The 16227-nt window shown below is 40.4% G+C and overlaps 1 protein-coding gene across 1 annotated transcript in view; it reads left to right on the top strand.

Moving 5' to 3' along the window:
* ZDHHC7 (zDHHC palmitoyltransferase 7) overlaps nt 1–16227 on the top strand; it is a 281602-nt gene that overhangs the window by 8447 nt on the left and 256928 nt on the right. The window lies entirely within an intron of this gene.

Genomic DNA, 16227 nt, shown 5'->3' with positions numbered 1-16227 from the left:
GCTGCGCTGAGTGCTTTACGGTTGTTTTTTCAATAGCGTTGCACCAGTAAGCTCAAGCACGCCGTATTGCAGATTTGAAACTATCTTCTGGATCCTACTTCCACTTCCCTTGCTGCTCATTGAAAAGAGAAGCACTCTTTTGACTCTTGAGTTGTGTTATCTATTTTATCCCAATCTGTCTGCTTTTGTGAAGATTTTCCCTTCAAATAGGTGATGACCTGATTATATTTTTTCATTTCTTCATCTGACGGTGCCCCTGTTTTTGGATTTCTTGGGTTTCTTCCTTAGGCCGATCTGTTGCAACCTAACACTCAACCCACAAATCTGCTGGAACCACAATATCAAGCAAACCATCCAAATCTTTTAACAAAACCTTTGACACCATCACAATCGTTTATACTTGTCTGTACCATTTAAATGGCAATTTTGGAAAGTCGTTTGTAAAAGACAAAATATCCTATCTATTCCAGGGTACATGAACATATCCACCACCTGGTACCTCTTCCATTAGATATATAATTTCAGTTGTCACTGTCTCTTCATCTGTTTCTTTCACTGGATACATGGACGATGTTGTTCCTGCATTTACAAGCATCTCTTCTTTCTTTTTAGCCCATTTGTCTTTCCATCGTTCTAACTCACCCCAACGCTTTAATGTATTAATCAGCTCTTTAATTTGCAATCGTTTCGCGGAAGCATTCAAACTTTCTTAATCTTTGTCTCTAAAGTCCAATCGATATGTCTTTTGTAAAGCTTTTAATTTCTCAATAGCCACTCCATATGTCTGTGCTACATCAGCAGATTTCTCATGAAGAACCTTGGCTCTCATTGTGAATTCTTACACAAAAACAACAACTCCTCTTCCTGATGTTTACTCAATCTCTGTGGATTTACTGTACCTAGAATCATTTCTTCCAAGTCTACTTTGAATCTACCTACATCCATGTTAACATTCACTTTTAACACCATTCCTCTAATCCATTCATCCAATTCTTCTGGGGATGGTCCTATTGAACCCCCCCCCCCCCCCCGATGTTGGTTCTCCCAGATTTTGTAACAATCTCCTGGTTCTATCTGCATACCACGTTTTGGAGTTTCTACAGCTCTCCCTGAAATATCAATCAAAGGTTCCACTACACTCACTCCAGCACCTCTACAAACACTGTTATCATTTACTGGTACTGTCAAAGCGTGTACTTGGGATATAGTCTGACCCTCACTATACAAAGGAACTATTGGACCAATTGTCACTGGTACTGATAAAGCTTCCACATTCAAATTTAATTGAGTAATTTTTTGTGCCAAATCATCTTTTACTTCTCTTGAGTTATTAACATTTCTTTTTTGAGAGGACTGAGAAACCTCAACTTCAATTAATGGAGCGCTCGGAGTAACTCTCCTTTTTTCTTCCTGGTATGGTGGTAGTCTATTTAATAATAGCTCATTTAGAAACTCAATTTCTTTTGGTTTTGTTTCTGTGTTTTCTGCATTCTTCTTTTTCTCTTTACATTTATCTGCTGTCTGATTTTCCGCTACCATAACCAGATATAAACCTCCACTTTCTCTCAATTCTCTCCTCTATCTCTTTATTTGTACATCCCATTTTGCCTCTGAGTATCTATTCACTGTACTTCTGTATCTATTCTATGTCCTGTTTCTCTCCATCTGATATGCTTTATGTTCCCATGCCTCAAGCACTTCATACTGCATCAGCCTAGGATTAGGTCTCAACCTATTCATTTGATATCTTAGATTTTCTAAAATCCTCACATTAAAAGTACCATTCCCTGGGAAAGCCAAATCGCCATCTTCTTCTGTATATTTCACCCAGTTCTCTAATCATGTGCACGCATGATAACCACATTCCAAAGTCATGAAAGCAGCTGGCGTACCATCTTTCGACACCTGGACTCCTTCGCTGATTTCAATTGGTTCATCCTTTCTAAATAATGTTCTCATCATTTTCGACAATTAAATTTCTCTTACCTCACTACGCTAATTCCAAATAAACTCAAAACCCTTTTGTAAATCTTCAGATGTTGTTCGTACACCACAACCAATACCAGCACGTCTCACACAAACCAACTAATAGCATCGCAGCACATACTGTGACGTTTCACACTAGCTGACCAATGCCAGGGCGGCACAGAGTAACATCAATATAACTCCTACAACTTACCCTCCTTTTACAGAATTATATGTCAATTTTTTGTTGTGTTTTTTTTGTTGAAGCAAACAATTATTAGAAACAACATTAAACAATCGGGCTTTGTCTGCCCCACTAAACAGAAAGATAGATACAAGCACTCAAAGAATTCTTTCGCTACTAGTAGAATATCGACCAGAGTTACTCTACTCCATAATCAAGTGAAACATTCTCAGGACTTCTTCAGCTTCGCTTTCTAAAGGTACCTAAATAAATCTCCACTATACTAACTTCCGAGTTCCTTTTGCAATATTAGCAACATCCTTCATTGCCTAATATCACACCAGCAGACAAAACACTTCTGTAGTGTATGCCACACTAATTCCTCTGCAGATTAGGCTAATAATATCCCAGAATTTTAGGCCACTCCGTGTCTGAGTTTAAGATTAACGATGGACCACTACGTACAATTTATGGTATAATGTGTAATCACCAAAATCATTAATTCAAACCTATTATCTTACTAATTTAACCATTTAAAACATCCTGTCTGCTATCAATGACTGATTTGTGGGAACACAGTCAGAATAATCTATAACCTGGACCCAATACCTGTCAGTTTCCTCCACACTACATAGGTTTAGACCAAACTTACCAACTTGTTCATCACCTCTGGTCTTACCTAAGCAATAGATCTTTGTAAGAAGACAGGGATTGGTAAATCATATTCATAAACTCTTGTCATACCATAATAACAACAAACACCATTTAATTAATAGTAATCTTTATCTTGTATAATGTAATGCTCATTAAGTAAGATAAAGGCTAAAACAGAGTTATTCACACAGAGTAACTTGGGAAACTATTAATATCAATACACCCTTTGATCTGTGCAATGAGAGAGTGGATAGGTAGAGAGACAAAAGAAGAAAAATCTCTTGAAAACGGGTATGCAATTTAATTTAGTAATTGTTACCTATTCATTCAAGATTTAGGAAATGATAGCCTCTGGCCATGAGAGTAAGCAAGGCGCTTCAAAGAAGAGTTTCAAATGCAAAGATTATAAGTCAGGAGCAGCAGATCCTCAGCCAGCCCATGAAAATAGGAAACGGCGTCACAGCTCTCTCCTCTCGCAAAGTAAGGAGAAATGCAACAAATCTTACTACTTACTTAGATATAATTATACCCCAAATTCACACAAGTCCAACCCCTACTCTGTCCATCCCACCTAACTAAAGATTATAATTGGCTAAAACAAGGGGTGTCTTGATCACACCACTCCAGGCAAGTTCTAATTTTCAAATAAACTATTGTCCAAGCTCAATACTTCATCCTCGGGCCTCGGTATCTTTCTCTTCCTAAGCATGTTCTCATTTCGCTCTCTGTAAAAGTATCTTTTGGTACACATGTCCGCTTCCAGAGGAACTCTCCCTCAGTAGCTTATTGTTTTCCTCCACGTAGCCTTGGCCATCACCAGTGACACACTGAAAGCTGATTAAGCACTCTCCCTTCCTCACACCATGGTTAATACTTCAAACTAGGTTTCTCTGCGGCTTTTCTCTCCAGCACAGAAAAAACACTTTCTAGGAAACACAAATACAACATGAAAATCATAACTTTACACGAGTTTATTTCTAATAGTGTTTTGACCAGCAATACTAATGGTTTGCACAATGTTCAAAAAGCATTAATGTGATTTAAACGTGCAGCCCTTTAGTTTCTGCATTAGTCATGTGCAGGCTTTGCTGCATACCTCAAGATTTTAACACATTCTTGTTCACGCATGCGCAGTTTAACTCAAAAGCGATTAGTATCACACAGTTAGCTTTTTAATGATTATCCTACATGATGGGAGGTTTAATCCGAGCAGGTTTTGTTTCACAAAAACCCTGCTCCGTCACATTAGACATGTGAAATCAGTGAATATGTTGTAAGATGTTGTTTTTTGTTGACATAACCTATTACTAATAAAAAAAATTTAAAGAACTGTGGGAGAGCTGATACTGTATTTCCCATAGGTGGGTTGTCCTTTTGCTCATCCATTTATGCACATTGCCCCTCGGTTAGTGGAGAGATTACAAAAGAAAATAAGGCCTTTCACTTCTCACCTGCTTTTCCAAGCCAAGTTTGTAGGGTTGTTTGAAAACACACCCTTTCCTTAAAGGGCCACTTTGTAAAAAAATAAATAAATCCTTCTAAGGCTTGCACCTGGCTGGGCGAGCATTCTTGGGCCTGCTCCACCCATAGGATCTACCTATTCTTTCCCTTGTACAGTTTGACCCTGGTCCCATATTTACAAATACTCATTGATTCCTCTTGAACTTGTCTAAAGGTTTTGGAGGGGAAATTACCATGACACCGCACCCTACAACACGTGCCTAGCACTAAAGGAGGGAAGAGTTTGTGCCTGGGCCCCCACATACAATACCAATTGTATTTATGTTATAGGTACGAATACTTATTCTCAGTGTGTAATGTTTGCATGTTTACGTATGTTTCCCAGTATGCTGGTGATATGTCAGCCTTTGTTGTTGATTACTCCTCTCTATATAACACTGTTTCGTTGTATTGCCTAATGTTATGTTGGTCCACATTTTTGCCAATTTTGAGTGGGATTCTATGTGTAAAGATATTTGTATGCTGATATTGTACATGCTGTAGAGTGGTATTATAGTTATCAAAGTTTTAGTCTATAAACGTGATAGAAGAAAGCTGAGAATGGATCTCAGCTTCCCTGGTCTGTTTACTGTAATTTGCCATTATTCACATCACACCGCCTTCACTAAAACCTTAACTAAAATGCTCTCCAATAAATTGCAGTGTGTGTGTGTGTGTGTGTGTATGTAGAATCTGAGCTTGTTTCCTTTACACTACTGAGCTCGCTGCATACAAGTTCGTAAAAAAGATCAACAAAAAACAAATATTGCTCTGAAAGAACCGAAAATCAGACGTGATAACTTCTAATGAGATGCACTGAAAATAGCATTGCTAAACAGTTAGTGTTTATTTCACGCAGGCCATTTAGATAATTGAACAGCTGGAGTACACAACGCAGAGAAATGAGTGTACTCTCTGCAGGTCACAATTTCCAGCGCCTGCTTACTTTGAGGTCAACAAAACCTAACATGATAGAGTTGAGTAAGCAACAGCCATTGTCAAGGCAGCAGGATACTTTTGCTTGTGATATGTCCTTAATAAATTGTTGGTGGTATGTTGCTTTGCAAATAGCTATTTGACTACATAATGACTTGTGAAGTATTATAATTACTTCGAAAATGTTTTGTCAATTATACTTATTGTTTGTGGAGGGAAAGAAGGCTGTGCTAGTCAGGTCTCGTTTGATGAGCGTTTGCCCCAGAACTAAGTTCTCATTATGCTATGAAGAGCCGAGAATATATTGAATGGCAACACATCTGCCACTCCCATTTTCTTCTTATTTGTGAATCTCCTTACCTCTTCATGAGCTAACTCGTACCTAGCATTGGTCTTTCTGGTTGTTTTCTGATCTGGACACGTGCGGCCTGCTTGTTGCTGGATGCTGTTTTGCCCCCTTCCTTATGCACCTGTTTCTGGTGTTAGCGCAGTGATACTCTGCAATGTTAGGCCTTGCAGCGGAGAGGTGCACTTGATCTTAATTTCCATGGGCTAAAATCTGTTAGGCAAGTAGATTTATCGTACAAAAAATAGGTTGAACCGGTCAAAGGCTTTCGTTGCATCTAAAGCTATAACTGCCAAAGGGGTGTTGTTGGCAGTGGCCAAATCTATCTACAGCTAGATGCTCATATCAAATAGCCATTAAATAATTTAGCTCTACTTTAGTATTGTTTTTTGGAGTTACTTAAACTGCCTGTTATCATATAAATGTTTAGAGTATATTGCTTAAGTGTGATGGACCAGTTCCAGGTGGTACCTTTGGTACGGGTTAGTCACTAAAGTATGTTTGTTTACAGTTGTTACAAACAGACAAATCATCATCCTGTTGATATTTTTAAAGTTACCTCTTTACCATACTCCGTGGGAGTGGTGAGGAGGGCTGACTCTAACTTGCTATATCACATACAACCACTCAACAGTACACATTCGTACCTTGATGGGAATACTTACCAGATATTGCGGGAAATAATTGCCAAAAAGCTAGATTTAAATAGCGCTGGCCCTGGGTCTCTGGTGGGTCGATGTTTCAAAACTTTGTTTCAGCTCTTCAGTGCTCACCCGTAGAGTACCGTGATACATCCAAGGCAAGGATGCTCAATTCTTAGGACTGGAAAATGAATTATATCAATGAGTCACCAGGCTTCATGCATGACCCTGCAGAGCATTAAAGCAATTACCACGTTGTCCCTTTGCCTCGTCCCTTTGCCTCGTCCCCTTCATAATCATTTACCGTGAGTCCCCCCAGGATCAAAGTCCCTCAAAGTCCCAGTTAACAAAGTAGTTTTAAAATAATTAGAATTTGTAGTAATGCATCCTTCTGGGCTCTTTTGCCTGCAGTAGAACAGTAATGTCACCTGTATTGTCTGTAACCGATTAGGCCAAGCATTGTGAGAATAACCGTTCAAGGAATTGTATGTTCTTTGTGATCTTGCACAAGGGTAAGTTATTTGAGTCCAAATTTGCACATTTCTTAGAGGGAGGTATCTTCCATACCTGTAAGGAGTCCTCAATTGAAGGAATAAATGGAGTCAGCACCTCAATATGCATAAAAGGTAGATAGGATTGCGCATTCACCCATTGGTTAGCGCAAATCTTGGCTGTGATGGATAATTGGCTATTTAAGTTCTTTGCATTTTTCTGCAGAATATGAAAAGCACACTTAAAACTGCAGGACAGACACCTTAGAAATCCTCTAGGAAGGTGATGAACTGGAGTTATTTGTGACATAGAAGGAATAAAAGGTTTCAGACCAAGAGAGAGTTAGAGGTGTTAGTCCGAGAGGGAGTTTAAGTTACTGTGCAGATGGTGAAAATTCTAGGCTGAAAGGAGGAAGACACGGCAAATCAAGGAAGAATAATCCGTTTTAAATGCATTCTTCAAATCGCTCTCTGAGAGAGCTTACTACTTGCTGCAAGTGATTATAATGTGGACAGCAGTAATGATGGCAGCATTCCAGACTATTGTTTTTTGCTCACTTTTGCCACTCTAAAGAGAGAGAGAGACCATTCATGTGCAAGTCAGTTTTCAGTTGACACTGTAACCCATTCCAAGATTGCCCCTCAAGGGTGCAGGCCCATGGGTGGCGAACTCTTGAAAGTGTTTTTTAATATTTAATTTTTTTTTTAACACAAAGCAATATGTCTATTGGTCGCAGATGCAGCTGCACATTGAACCTTTTGCATTGCATGATGATTCCACAATGATACCATTTACAGTCCGGTTCTTCTTATATGAGTGATACGGTAGTGGCCTAAGAACAAATGGAGCTGAGCGAATAATTCCTTATTACAGAGCACGTTACACTTGTATTATACTTCCCTTCATTTTGGTATAGTACAACATCCTGCACAGTTACTACCTTTCAAATCACATCCCCACAGTTCCCATCTAGGGTTGTATCACTCCCCAGTTCCACGCCAACCAGACCAGGAAGCAATAGTGCCAGGCGGTTAGCTCAAATTTTGGCTGAGATTTTAATGTCTACGTTTAGTAGGGACAATGGCTTATAGGAAGAACAGTCTGCTGTGGGTTTGCCAGGTTTCAGGATCATCACCAGCAGAGCTTCCAGCATTGTGGGAGGCATGCATCCGTATGTGGCTATCTCCTCAAACAGTGCGATCAGGTGAGGTATCAGCACTTCTTGGAATGCTTTGTAAAAGGCAACTGTAAGGCTGTCTTTGCCAGGGCGTTCCCCGACGACATAGGTTTTAGTGCAGCATGAATTTCACCAGGGTTCAGCGGAGCCATAAGATGTTCTCTTTGCTCATTAGTAAGCTGTTGCATGGCAATATGAGCTAGATACGCCAAAGCAGACTCATCCTCTGGGTCAATCCGCAAGCTGTATAGCTCAGTGTAGTATCTAACAAATCGATCAAGTATCTCTGGGGTTGTTTCGAACTTCCTTCATTCCCCATCATGTATGTCAGTGATTGTGTTCTCGGCCCGGCGGGGCCGCAGAACGGCAATCGTGGCCCCAGGCCTCTCTCCTCCATACACCCTGGCAACTGCATATTTACCTAAGTGACCTCCTGCAAGGCGGTTTCATGATTGTCATCTAACTCGGTTTTAATCTCGCCCAGTAGGTGCACTTCTTCTGTCTCCACATGTCATTTCTCTAGTGCAGTATTTTTGTCAGGGGAAACCCAATCAACCCTTGTAGGCTTGGGCAGTATATGGTTCAGAACATAGGGTGCTACAAGGGACTTATTTCAAAAATGTTTTCTCTTTGTAAATGAGTGGTAACACAATATCACACTCTTTAGTATCCAGAGGATATCAAATTTGTTGAACACAACATGAATTCATGGAAGGTTAAAAACAGAGCAACAGAGGGGAAGTTTGTTTTGAATCAAGTCTTTACTTAGAAAAAGTAACAGTGGATGTATGTACACAAATTAATTGAAGCAAGGAAGGTCATGAACAAAGAAAGACAGTATTTTTTCTATGGTTCATAACATTAAGTATCAACTCCGGCTAATTCAAACAAACAACCCAAATTGTACAATAAAAAGTGGTTGTAGGTTGGCGTCTAAAGACAGCATTAAAGGAGATGATAACAAGATGTCGACGTTTCGGTCTTTGTTGTATTCATCGATAAGACCATCATCAGGACGATGTTTTGTTTCAATTCTGTAAACAACTCCCTTATAGTATTTCTAGAGGAACCGTGACAGATGCTGTAAACGGTCCGAATAGATGTCTCACAAAGAATGACAGGTGTGGGACAACGTTTTCGGTTTCCGAGTAAGCTGGCTAAATAGTCCAGTCGAAGTATTCTGTCCTATTTGTTCGGACGCTCGATTTTTTCCGAACAAATAGGACAGAATACTTCTTCGACTGGACTATTTAGCCAGCTTACTCGGAAACCGAAAACGTTGTCCCACACCTGTCATTCTTTGTGAGACATCTATTCGGACCGTTTACAGCATCTGTCACGGTTCCCCTAGAAATACTATAAGGGAGTTGTTTACAGCATTGAAACAAAACATCGTCCTGATGATGGTCTTATCGATGAATACAACAAAGACCGAAACGTCGACATCTTGTTATCATCTCCTTTAATGCTGTCTTTAGACGCCAACCTACAACCACTTTTTATTGTACAATTTGGGTTGTTTGTTTGAATTAGCCGGAGTTGATACTTAATGTTATGAACCATAGAAAAAATACTGTCTTTCTTTGTTCATGACCTTCCTTGCTTCAATTAATTTGTGTACATACATCCCCTGTTACTTTTTCTAAGTAAAGACTTGATTCAAAACCAACTTCCTCTCTGTTGCTCTGTTTTTAACCTTCCATGAATTCATGTTGTGTTCAACAAATTTGATATCCTCTGGATACTAAAGAGTGTGATATTGTGTTACCACTCATTTACAAAGAGAAAACATTTTTGAAATAAGTCCCTTGTAGCACCCTATGTTCTGAACCATTTCTCTAGTGCTGCAATCTCTTTCTCCAGGAAGGACCATCGATTGCACAGCGACTACCCTTAGAATGTTTTTTGTAAAATGTTTTACAAAAAGCATTAGAAGATGGCTGTCTGTGTAAGCACATGCATGTAGCTGCACAGACTGCCTGGATGTGTGTGCACTTGCGTGTGCTCACAAGGGCAGATTTCTTACGCTTTTTAGCTCAAGCCTGGGCAGCGCATGCGCTGCTCTGTGAGGCATGTTGTTCCTGGATACGGCCTTTAAGCACCGCCCGTCTTGGCTTTCTCTTACGGTTGTTTGTAAATGGCTGCTTGTGATTGGTCAATAGGCTTAGTAGTCCTTGCTTTTGGGCTTCTGTATCCTCCCATGAGGACTGCCCCATTACATGTGCTTTTACACTTCACTTTATTTCCCAAACTTCAAACGCACTCTTTTATTTTTTAGGTTAGCCTGCCTTTGCTCATCTTCCTGCCATGAAACCTTAATTTTTTGGTGCCTGCTGTGCCGCTCCTAATCTCCCTGTGCCCTTCATCACACCACCTCACCCCTCCCACAGCAGTGCATACCCGCCCCCAACACACCTCCGAGTTCGCTGCTTCTTCGGACTCATAGCGGTGCTTCTTAAGCTTAGGCACCCACTGTGCCGTCCCACCTTTCGCTGCTTCTAAGGTTAGCGCCACAGCCATCCTCTACCCTTTCCTGGAGACCGCTACAAATCTCAGTGACTCCATCACTCCTCCAGCCGCTGAGAGGAGGGCTTCACTGCTGCCTCCTAAAAGGTACTTGTATTACTTAATGTGCTGACCTCTTTGCCTTCCTCTAGCTAGAGTGCTTTTTCCCTGTTTTGAGTAAGTGTTAGTGCTCTAGTGTTTCATTCCTCTCTGGGCATGTGCAGACCATGGAGTGCTTTTAAAAATAAATATCCCACTGCATGGAGGCTTGCAGCCAGCACCAAAGGCACATCTAGGTCAAACATGTCTACACACTTCTGTTCTAAGACTGTGGCATGGGCACGCAGCCTGTTGTCACTGGTGCTGAGCCCTCTAAGATTACCCCTCCGCTCACAGACTAACTGCCCAAATTACTTTGCTTGCACTCACCCAGTGGCAAATCTTCTACACCAGTGTAGAGATCACTGAGTTGCCTAACATCCGGAACAAAGTTAGAAGCATTGATTCTCCTCGTTCCCTGACCTTACTCTTCTACTTTATCGCAGTACAGTAGTATCGTCGTAAGTAAAACTATTAATCTTTAATCCAGCATATCTACTGCTCAATGTGCACTCGCTCCCCACTCATAGAAGAACAAGCATTTCCAATGCAATAGGTCTCACCTAAGTGAAAGTTTGAGGTATTGGTGTTACAGATGATAATGTTTGTTAGATGTCAAGTCAAAGTAAACTTTATTTGGCCAAAGGCCATAAACCACACATAAAATGAAAAATTACAAAATTATAAACCATGGCCAATTTTCAAGTAGCAATTCTGAGTTCAATATTTAAAAAAGACACGTCAGAAGGGCCAAGTCATATCTAAAACATTGAAAAATAACCCCTAAAATTCATGTCTTCCTAATGCAAAACCCAGATTTACTGAAATTTAAAATTGCATAACAGATTTCAGGTGAGCCCAAAGATTACATGTTTATTAAACCATCCATATGCCATCTCACGTTAGCCGTGTGCAAAAACAGCACCAAAAAACGTTGTCCTGGATCTTGATATAATGGGAAGAACAAAAATAATTGAACGGTGCTTTGGATCGAAAAGTTATCGCATATGTTTAAAGTGCAAAGTTTAAACCAAGTCAGCCAGTGATATGTAGGGGAAACACACCACCTCAAGTAAGGTTCTAAGCCTTAAGTTGTTGAGACTGTGGCATAGTTGACTATTTATTGTTTGGCTGGAGCAGCAGCCAAACGTTTATTCGTCCAATGCTCTAAAACAGTTCTTTAGCACTTCATTTGTGATTGGGGCCAATTGATTTGGGGAATTTATAAAGATCGGGGAGGCCCAAACTATAAAAGGTGACCTTCAAATACCTTAGCCATTGTATGTGGTCTACCCCGTCTAATGACATGCAAGATCTAATCAGCACAACTCTGAGATTAACCATATTTTAACTCCCAAAATAAAGGAGCCAATCCAATATGATCTTCCAGGTGAGGCATCCCAAGCTCCTCATGGCATTTTAAGGCAGCTGTGCCCCCTCGGACTGAAAGTAGCCTACGTAGAAATTTATTTTCTGAGCGTTGTAAGATATCCACCTTATTGTACCCCCCTAGGTGAGGACCATATACCCCCGCTGAGATTCACTTGCTCCTGTATAGATTCAACATTTCTAGAATTGGTTTATTTTGGAGCTTATGTGCAAATCTAAAAATGACTTCAGTGTTCCAGATAAAAGTCTGGCATCTAAGTGTTAAAAGCGGGGTCCAGCTCAGTGACTGTTTAAATAAGATCCCTAGATAATTTAAAAACTTTAACCTTTGATAAGACCGAGTCCCCCATTTTAAAAGACGTTAAGTAAGTGCTAAGACGGGCACATGTCATTACATAAGACTTTGAGAAATTTACTTTAAGATCCAGGTCCTCCATGAATGCTAAAAACAGTTCTAAAAGGGACTGAAGGCTTTTTGCAGTACGACTGTCTAATCTGCGTATAATAAAATGGGGACAGATTTTTGCCCATGTGAGGTACATCTTTGCCATGTTCTACGAAATGATTACTAATACCATGGATGTATAGCCGAAAAAGAAAAGGGGCCAAAATTCACCCCTGCCTAACGCCCCCTAGTCGATCTTATGTGGGCGTATCACTCACCTGAAGGGCCATATCAGAAACTAACAAGAAGCTCCTGATGCAGGCACATAATTAACAATAAATCTCACTCCACTCCCCTTTTACCCACGAGATCCCACAACTTCATTCAATTCACAAGATCGAAGGCACTGGATAAATCAATGAACGCAAGATGAAAAAAGCCTTTCTTAGCCCTAAGTCTTGGGCTCGTGAAGGGGACACAGCCTCTGGAGCAAAAATTCTTGTATAATGCGCTACCCATGCCTCCATTGAGATAACATCTATACCAGGATTGTTATCCCCTTTAAAAAATGCTCTATTGATCACTTCCCAAAATGTGGTACTATCTTTCGAATTGCCGGCCTCCTGGAGGTCGTCCCAAACTTTACTTCTACTCTTGACCATTCTGTCTTCCATAAACTGTTTATATAAACCCCTGGATTGATTTACTTTGGATACTACCCTGGGAGATTTTTTTTTAGTGGGGTTTGCAAGATTCTATATGCGGCTGAACAAGCTGAATCAAACCAAACCAGGCCTAATAAGAAATACAATTGATTATAAATAGTTTTACCGATTTTTGGAGAATTCAGGCTGGTTTGGGGCCAGTCCCATTTCTTCTGAAAGACAAGCCATAAAGGAAGTCCTTGCTTCATCAACAATGAGATTATTAAATGTCAGTATATTGAGTTCTTTATTCCTAGATAGCTCCAAATTATCAGGCAGTCTTACCTTGGGTGTCTAAATAAAATAATGTGATTTAATAAAACGGGGGTTATGATTACTTATGCAGCTACTGTTTATCGAAAAATAGATTAAAAACGGGCACAGTTCATATGACAAGAGAATATAATCTATAGTACAGCCCTTATAGTTGCCAAAAAAGGTTGGGGCACAGGTGTTTTTTGTCCCACAAATGTCGCTAGGGAAGACCTAGTTATATTTTAGAACCAGATCATTTAGTGCCCCACCATAAATAGAATGAGAAAAATTAGTGGGGTTGCCAACATGACCATTAATAAGGTAACAGACCCTGTATCTGAAAAGCTGAATCCCCAACCCAAATGATATGTACAGTGCATTTGGCATTCTGGAAGAAGTCCTTTAAAAAAATCACATGGCTGATCAATAATGTCCCTGGATGACTGAATAAAAATATTATCAAAAAAATTAATTAACAATATATCAAAGCCACCCCGCAATTGTAAAAGTAAATTAAGAAAATAGGTGGAAGACCAACATTTTGTGATAATTATATCTGTGATTTTAACGGAAGGAAAGGTGGCCAAGCCCCCTGCTCTGCCTGACTTTGAAGACAATGCAGACTGAAAAAGGCCCTGATACCCATTTATGTTCTTTCAAGTCTGATTGCATCCAGGGCTCTTGACAACATATAATTTCATATAATGATTATTCACAATTTTTAATTGGGTTCCCGCAATTTTCCAACAGACTATACTGAGAGCCTTTGTCTCCATAGTGGTTGCTTCTTGCTGGACCTGTACCAGTTGTCAAGGACCGGAGTCAATGCTTTGCTCCTGTGTGCAGTCGTCCCTTGTTGTTTGGGTGCTGTGGGATTCAGGCGTAACAGGTATTGTTGGTTTAACAGATCTGTTGCTGATGGGTAAAGAAGATTACTTGTAGTGCCAATAAATTTCCTCTAATAAGGACAGAGGATCGAAAAAATGTCCAGTAGGAATATTGTACCGGCTGCTCATTGGAAAAGGACTGTCTTAACATCGGGGTATTGATGGGTCTGTAAAAATAACCTAAAAGAAGCACCTGAATGTTACTTAGAGATTGAGATTGGGTACCCTGCGCATCCAAAAAGAGCTTTGCCACCATCTAGCTGCTACAATTAACAGCCACATAGTCTCCTGTTGATTCTTTTCTGACAGGACCCATTGAGGGGGTTCTCCGCATCATCAATATTTCGGAAGGGAGGTCCACCATCTGACCGCCCTTATCCTTGAACCAATTGATAATTTTATTCTTCAGGCCCAGGTAAATCCTCATGTACATTTCACGAAAGAGTGGGGAAGTTTAATACATAAAAAACGTAAGGAGTACATTCGGGAGGAGATGGGGATAAGCTTGCCTAGATTCTGCACTGGTTGGGACTTCACCGGAGGTGCCATTCCTGACGAGGTCAACTTGTTCCGGTTTTGGGGCCGGCCTTTTATCTAGCTGGCTTGTGCTAGAGGTCCCTGTGAATACATTTAATGGGGTTGGTAGTCTCAAAGAAGGACCACCACTAGTGATTTGGTTTATATCATGTTGTGATGGCGACGCCACCTGTCCTACCCCTGATCCTGCCTCCGCACTAATAGTGTATTGAGATGTTAATTGGCAGCATAAAGGAAGGCATGATTCTTTAAATTGGCCTCAGTAGCTTACAATCGAGAAGAAAGGTAGTCAAAACAGCTTGAAATGTGCCCCAAAACAGACACTTTAAAATCATTGACAAAAGTCTCCAAAACCTGTGGAAGCCAGTTGAGTCTATCATATCTTTACCAATCACTGAGGGTAGAGGGGATATAGGAGTTATGCAGGGTCGTTTCCGCTTAGAAACCACCGCTGTTATTTTCCTTTTGCCTAATTGACCCCTAGTAGCTCCACTGTCCACTTCTATGCTTATTTCATTCACAATGGGAGTGGCCACAGTGGTCTCAGTACTAGGGGCAGGGGTGTGGAATTTTTTTTATAATCTACTTGTCCATGGGACAAAATGCATCATAAACCTACATGTCCTGTAAAACAATCAACTTGTCCCACCTATTCCCAAATCAATTACGTGGGATGGCACAGAGCCATTAATGGATTTTTGTTTTAATAAAACTGACCAGTGATTTATCAATGATTTGTAAAAATGTTGGAAGGATCTTGAATAGCGGACTTTAGGTATGGTAGTTTGGATATACTGGTCCAAAAATAAGCTGCAGCATATTTGCACATCGATCCATGTTGGTTTTATGTGAAAATACCTACTGCAGAAACATCATGCTGCCAAATATTGAGAACCAAAATATAGTCTGGAGATAAGAATAGTAAATCTTTACTTACCAATTAATTACCTTCTCAAAATTTTGACCCTCAATATTTTGTATATAATATTCTGGTAGCACGATATTCTGAAGTCAAAATTAAGGTAGAGTACCTCAGGGTTGCAGTAAAAAAGAAATCTATAAGAAATTCTGTGCAGTGTAGGAGGTGCTGTCTGTCATGAGAGGTTTGGCCTGCTTCCAGCCTAATTGCTTCTTCCCCTTTCATCTTGCCCAAACTGACATACTCACTAAACATACACACAACCCAAATACAATGACACACCCTCCCGGGACAAACAAACACCCACTGCACACTCAAACATCATTGCACAGACACATAGCTAAGCTATAGATGTATAGACTCATACATCACTTAATGGACAAACGCACGAAGACATGCAGGACCACACCCCTAGAGACTTACCCCCGCACAGACAAACACATCCACTATAGACACACAATCCAACTACAATGACACACCCTCCCGGGACAAACAAACAAACACCCACTGCACACAAACACCGTTGCACAGACACATCGCTAAGCTACAGATGCATAGACTCATACATCACTTAATGGTCAAACGCACAAAGACATGCAGGACCACACCCCTAGAGACTTACCCCCGCACAGACATAAACACATCCACTATA

The sequence above is a fragment of the Lissotriton vulgaris genome, chromosome 12 (genome assembly GCF_964263255.1).
Source record: "Lissotriton vulgaris chromosome 12, aLisVul1.2, whole genome shotgun sequence".
NCBI classification, from domain to species: Eukaryota; Metazoa; Chordata; class Amphibia; order Caudata; family Salamandridae; genus Lissotriton; species Lissotriton vulgaris.
Note: the sequence above shows the minus strand (reverse complement) of the source record. Positions and strands in the feature narration are given on the sequence as shown.